We start from the raw sequence: 7,341 nt of genomic DNA, 5'->3' as shown, positions 1-7,341 counted from the left end.
AATTTCAATCTTTGTCCGAATGGTCTGCCAATGGTAGATATTTGTCATTTCTGTCTGTAGGGTATGGAAGTGGTTTTGTAAGCCTACCCATAATGCAATGTGAAGTGGTTGTTTACCCATAATGCAATTTGTAAAATTGCTCCAATCAGGTTGTAACTCGGGGATAATAATCCCCGACACTCCGGGAGGCGATATTTTTTTTCCTAGTCAACATTTGCATCACATAATACATTTACATGATATATGCCAATATGAGGCTGGATTGAGCTGTGTTCAGTTTTATACGGCGGATTTATTGCCATAATTATTACCTCTTACTTAACAAAAGAAAAACAAATTTATTCCAATTAAAATTCTACCAGGGTTCGAACCCACAACCTTTTGATTAACAGTCGAGATCGAATACCACTACGCTGTGAGTGCTTCTGCCAGAAATGCGTTTGTTCATCATACTTATTGATTACGGAATAAATCGCAAACACACGATATATATTACTTGTCTATTACTAATAAATACGTATATAATCTCCAATCAATAATGAACCTTGCCTCCGACTATGCGGTTCCTATGCAAATGTTGACTAGTAAATTAATATAGGCCTCCGGGAGTATGAAACCGCAAAGGTCATCTGAGATCAAAGGTCAGTTCAAATTTCAAGTTGCTCCAATCGGGCTGTAACTCGGGGAAAATAATCCCTACCAAACTGCAAAGGTCATCCGAGGTCAAAGGTCAGGTCAAATTTGAAGCTACTCCAATCTGGCTGAAACTCGGGGAAAATTATCATCCCAACACTCGGGGAATCTAAAACCACAAAGATATCCGAGGTCAAAGGTCAATCGGGTTGTAACTCGGGGATTATCCCCGACACTCTGGGAGTATGAAACCGCAAAGGTCATCTGAGGTCAGGTCAAGGTCAGGTCAAATTTCAAGTTGCTCCGATCGGGCTGTAACTCGGGGAAAATAATCCCTACCAAACTGCAAAGGTCATCCGAGGTCAAAGGTCAGGTCAAATTTGAAGCTACTCCAATCTGGCTGAAACTCGGGGAAAATTATCATCCCAACACTCGGGGAATCTAAAACCACAAAGATATCCGAGGTCAAAGGTCAATCGGGTTGTAACTCGGGGATTATCCCCGACACTCTGGGAGTATGAAACCGCAAAGGTCATCTGAGGTCAGGTCAAGGTCAGGTCAAATTTAAAACTGCTCCGATCGGGCTGTAACTCGGGGAAAATAATCCCTACCAAACTGCAAAGGTCATCCGAGGTCAAAGGTCAGGACAAATTTGAAGATACTCCAATTAGGCTGTAACTCGGGGAAAATAATCATCCCCAACACTCAGGGAGTCTAAAACCGCAAAGGTCATCTGAGGTCAAAGGTCAGGTCAAAGTTGCTCCGATCGGCCTTTAACTCGGGCTCAGAGACTCGGGCTTTAACCCCCCCCGACTTAATTTGTGGTCTATCAGTAGACTATCATTACGATGTGGCTCTAGTAATAAATAACCTGCATGCTTGGATCATAACATCCTTGGCGTACATGAGCGTACATGCTGATGGCAGTCACAATAGCCTCTCTGGGACTCCATATGCTTTCGAGCATTTTCAACGGTGTCAAATACCTTTTTGAAATCGGTGAATATTAAGGTTAGACCACAGATATGAACATAATTGTGTTCCAATATCTGTGGTTAGACACTACTACCGATTTCGTAATTCACAGCATCTAGTGAGCTTTAATTGGCAAATATTGCATTGCTCATTTCATAGCGAATGTGTAGAAGAATTCAAATATCACAGATATACTTTCGTAGGTCCTGAAGTTCTTGTATTGTGAAGAGGGCTGAAACAGCACTTTTGTGAAACTCATTAACAATAAATCAAACAAGTTTTCAAAGTATATGATTTGTAGAATGACTTTTGCAAAACATCAAAGTGACATTTTTCAATAATACGAGGGTCATTCAAAAAGTTCTACCTCCATCATCACATCTCCGTTATCTTACGTGCCAGGACATTGAAATTACCCATGGTTATACTCTTAAACATTGGCTACAAAATAAAAGTTATTTGATTAAAATGTTATTTATGGTTGTTAAGATGTGTTGGTTTAAGTGAATACAGATTTTTTACGTCAGAAACGGTCTGAAAAGAAAGGCTAATTCTGATTACAAAGGTCGCCAACATCTACGTGGAAATCATTAGATTTATTTCTGAAAATGATTAAAATGCTTTATTTTTGTTAAAATAATTTAATCAATATCTAATGCTTGCAGATGGTACAGTTTTACTGGGCATCGTGAATTTTGCACAACAAAACCGATACATGTTCATAATATCCCACGAATTGATCCTTTTCCATGGGTTGTTAACTTCGATCGGGTCAGCACTTGTTGGTTCAAGTCATATTACTTAAAATCAAATAACTCTTATGCACAGTTTTTGTATTTTGTAATCATATACAAGGTTATTAACATGTTCAGATGCATCCATTGCTTAAAATAGGACGGAATTACGAATTACCCTTAAACGTGATCTAGTCAAAATCTGGCAAATTTCACTAACATTTGTGTGTGTGCTGAACCCTTTGATGTTTTCTACTCATATAAACATATTTCATTTTGTTTTGAAGTCCCAAAGTATGTCATGGAGCTGAAACACGACCAAAATATTTATCCTGAGTAAGCAGTTGGACAACCACATCTTAAAAACATTTTTATGGACATCCAAAGCTACAATATGATGCTTACTAAGCTTTTTGCTTCAGTTTTTAACCGTTTCCGATGTACCAAATCTGTATTCGCTTTAACCGACATATCTTAACAACCAAAAATCACATTTTCATCAAATAACTTTTATTTTGTGGCCTAGATTTAAGAGTGGAAGTATGAGTAATTTCAATTGGCTGGCACGTAAGATAACAGAGATATGATCATGGAGGTAGAACTTTCTGAATGACCTTCGTATATTGATTTAGTTGCCTGCTTCGACCAACAATACCTAGCTAGTCTACCCTTAATGCAGCATTTAGCTTGTTATTCTTTTGACTTCCTTGGAGCAATTATTTGGGACACCATTTCTCATGTCGAAAACCATTTTGAATTAAATCTGCTGACAGGGTCGAGATAAAACCGACTCATATTATAATTTGCTTGCTACAACGGATTATTTATCTTCCCTTCTTTCCACTTCAGGTGATTGGTATCAAGTTTATAAATTACCACTGGTCAGGTTTCTTTCCATTCACTTTAAGCTATATGTATATTGAGGGTCTGTTTTGTCATCCGATTCAAAATGTAATATTGTCCCATTGGGAAATGGTTACGAGATTTCATTATATTAAATGTTTACATCTACATCCTTTAGTGTAGGAAATTTACTACTATCATTTAGGGTCTGTTTTGAGGGTTGATTAACGAGCATGGGGTAACACTTTTTTTTTAAATCTTAGCCTCCCCCTCCCCTCCCCGCTCCGCAGTCAAGAACCGTCTTGTTATAAAACACTCAATCGCCAATACATATAGAAATGATTCTGATGCCTTTTTCTGCTTAATTATTAGCATTAAATATATTTTATTGAACCCTTTTATGGTACACTGGTACTTGTCTGTTGGTACATTTTGGATTTCATTTTACTGTAACGGTATAAATAATCGCATTACTCAGTTGAAGAACAGGTGTATTTACTGTTCTAAAATTGAAATATGGTACAATCAGTATTTAAATTAGTAATAACTTTCAATAACAGATGTGTCACAATCTTGCACCCTGAGGCTGCTATTGGAGTGCTAATTACACTGATATCAACACTGCTTCATTACAGCATCTAACTGGTACAACATCCCTTATCCGGACATATCTAATACAGATGCAGCCAAATGATCTTCAATGGAAATAATTATTATGCTTTTCCAATGCCATGCATTGCCACGCACCTGTCTCTTTCTTGTGTAAAGCACTGTGTTATACTGCAATATTATTTTTTTCGTATGAAGTAACATCTTGTTGTCCCAATTTTATCAATTGGACATTCAATTACATATACCGTAAAACCAAGCATATGGAGTGTTTTTGATGAAAGCAAATTAACACGACACAGCCTAAAATATGCCAACACAATAGATTGGTCTTACAATAATACTTGGTATAAACTTGTTTCGGTTATTAATTTGCTCAAACTCCATACTGTTAATTTTTTTAATCTTTTATGTTATAATTCTGTCGATGGATGGCGCCTGGATTAATTTAGCTTTCACCAAAATCACTATACATGTATGTAGACAAGGTTTTCCGGTAATATACTTCATCTGAATTTTTCACTTATCCGGACAATGTTTGGTCCCACATAGCCAGATAAAAGACGGACTGTATATTGCAGTTGCAATTCAGCAATGTGTCTCTGATCCCAATATTTTATATTTCCTTGTTTTCAGTTTTCCCATGTTTAAATAATACGGAATGTCTGAAAAGGCTGTTTTGACACCAACTCATATCGGTGTGTCTCACAAATGCATATCATATTAATGTTTTACTGTTTGTTAGCAAATTGTTGATAATAAATAATGAAACAAATGAGTGAATCTTCTTATTTATTATTAGTCATCCAGTAGTTTCAAACAGAGTTTTGGAATTAAATCTAATACTGGAACTTACTTGCTTTGTGGGAAACTTGTGAATGTAAGGGACAAGCAGCCGAAGGAGAAAGTGTACAGGGTTGTGTGTAGTGACACTGATTGCTCAGCGGCTTATGTTGGAGAAACCAAACAGGCGTTAAAAACCCATATTGGTCAACATAGGAAACCCAAGTACCAATGAAGCGCAAAACTCCGCTGTTTACCTCCATTTAAAGGACACTGGACACTCAAATTAAGGACGAAGAAGTCATTATTCTTGATCAGGAGGAACAATGGCATAGGAGAGGCATAAAAGAAACCATTTGTGAACGCATTAAGTAACCATCACTGAACAAGAAAGGGGGACTCCGCGTTAACTTATCTCATACATGGGACCGGGGCATTGGGACGATACCTAGCCGTCTATCACATGACCAGCCCAGCGGGTCAGTTGCCTGATGAAGTCTGGTGGTTCCAGACGCAACGTCGCAATAGTTCCAAAAAGTAAGTTCCAGTATTAGATTTAATAAATAATGAAAGAGTTGTAATACTTTACAAGATGTTATAGCAACTGAAAGTAAAGACTGCACTTTACACAATTCTGTAAATTACCATCAGCAACAGATGCAGACACATGCAGCAAGTAACCAATATGCATGCGAAAGTCTGACAATTGAATGCAGATAATTATGAGAATATCACTGGCTGAACTACCTCTGAATGGGCTTTGTGGGGTATAGTGGAATTGTCAATTGGGCTATCCCATAGATTCACTTATGAAAGTTATTTCACTATCGCCTTATATTGACATGGAAGGGTAATCATCAGTTAAATGCAAGGTACGGTTATAGTGCATAATAATAGTACTAATAGAGCACATAAGGTATCACATTTAGTTTGGTCTTATAGCTCTATCGGTACCCCCGATATATACCAATGGCTCTTTCATACACTCTTAGATAGCAAGAACCAATTTGAACAAACATTGGAAAATGCCAGGAGTGTATTTTAAATGTAGCGGGAGTCCGGAGTGCATTAGAATCATCAACATCTCAGTACAAGTGCATTATTTTGTACAATTTCTCAAGCAACAAGTGATAGGCATTCATTAACCTATAAATTATATCATATTCTGGAGATTATAATAAAGTATATAGATCATAATAATGAATAACTATGCAAATGTTCAGGGTATGATACAGGGAAGCTAGTGGCCTGAAGTGACTTTGCAGGAAAAGCCTGAAATAGGGGCCATAAAGCCTCCAAACGGGCTGAAAATACTTGAAAGTGCAGAAATTTGGAGAAACAAAAAGTAGGAAAATCCTACAATTGAAGGAAGTCTGGCATCCCTGATGATAGAAAGAGCCATCAGTATTTATCGTAGCATCGATAGCGCTATAGGAACAAACCATATGTGGTTCCTAAAACAGTCATCTTGCATTCAATCTGCATAATTTAGTTTGATGAAGCACTGGTCTGAGATATATTTAAAATTAAATACAGATTTAGGATTTTAACACAGCAAATAATTCTTCAAACTTAACTCATACATACATACTATCATGTTCAACCTCAAAAGGTCCTTAAGTCATTGTTTCAATTGAGAAAAAAGAAAGTGTTCAACATGAAACTCAAGAAAGCATTTCAAAAAATTTAAAACAAAACCACAGGGTTTGAAAACAAATCTTCAAAATCAAATATTAATATCAAAAAAACTTCAAAAAAGATGACCAATTTTTTTCTTTAAAAATTTGTAAAATACATATGAGATTAAAATGTACAAAATCATACATAAGCTTAATGCCACAGAAAGAAATGTTTTTTAAGGGTACCATTTCCAGAACCGATTAATTTTATACCTAAAGCAGGACAGGATTTGTTCCTGATTTAGAGCAAATTTGATGCCATATCTCCCCACTTTTACCCTGGGTGCGATACCAGAAATGGTCTGCCCAGAAATCCAGTAGAAGTAGAACACAACAATTGGTTTTAGGTGTATTTTTTTCTTTGGAGCATGCACCACCAACTAAAATAAAACTAGTTGCAGGTTGCCAGAGAATGCTTACTGTTCAAGCACAATATAATCACTTCAGTACTAGCATAATATAAAGCATCACATGAGGGATAGAATACATCTTGCTTTCTACGTACAATGCAAGAATTGGTTTACAAAACATGCCAAAATTCTAGCTGTTAACCTTTTCAAAAAGAAAACTTACAAACATTTTAATCATTCTTACTACAAAATATAATATACAAATATGATACAGTATTTTACATTCTGAAAATAACATTTCATATACATTCATTCATAAAAGGCAGGACATTCAAGGTCCCATTTCACAGTCTCAGAAATAATTCAACATTTTTAACACTTGCAGACCTTCACAAGTGGTGAAAACACAAATATTTTTCAACCCCACACCCAGATTGTACCTTTATTAGATCCAAAAAATAACTGGGCTATTCCATTTGAAATCCATGCCTCCCAATGGAAGACATATAGGTCAAGTCTTCAATAGGGGATGTATGGATTTCAACTGAAATAACCCAAAAAAATGAATAATTCAATTAATCAGGACCCAAAATTCATTTGCATAATCATTGGCATTGTAAAAATCAACACAATTTAAAAAATACCAGTATTGTATTAATCAAATCTGAGGGAAAAGAACAGAACCAAAACTTTGTCTGAACGGCTTACAATTCACGAGCTTTCTCTCCTGAAAGC

This window comes from Amphiura filiformis, chromosome 7, assembly GCF_039555335.1.
Source record: "Amphiura filiformis chromosome 7, Afil_fr2py, whole genome shotgun sequence".
In the NCBI taxonomy this organism is placed as follows: Eukaryota; Metazoa; Echinodermata; class Ophiuroidea; order Amphilepidida; family Amphiuridae; genus Amphiura; species Amphiura filiformis.
Note: the sequence above shows the minus strand (reverse complement) of the source record.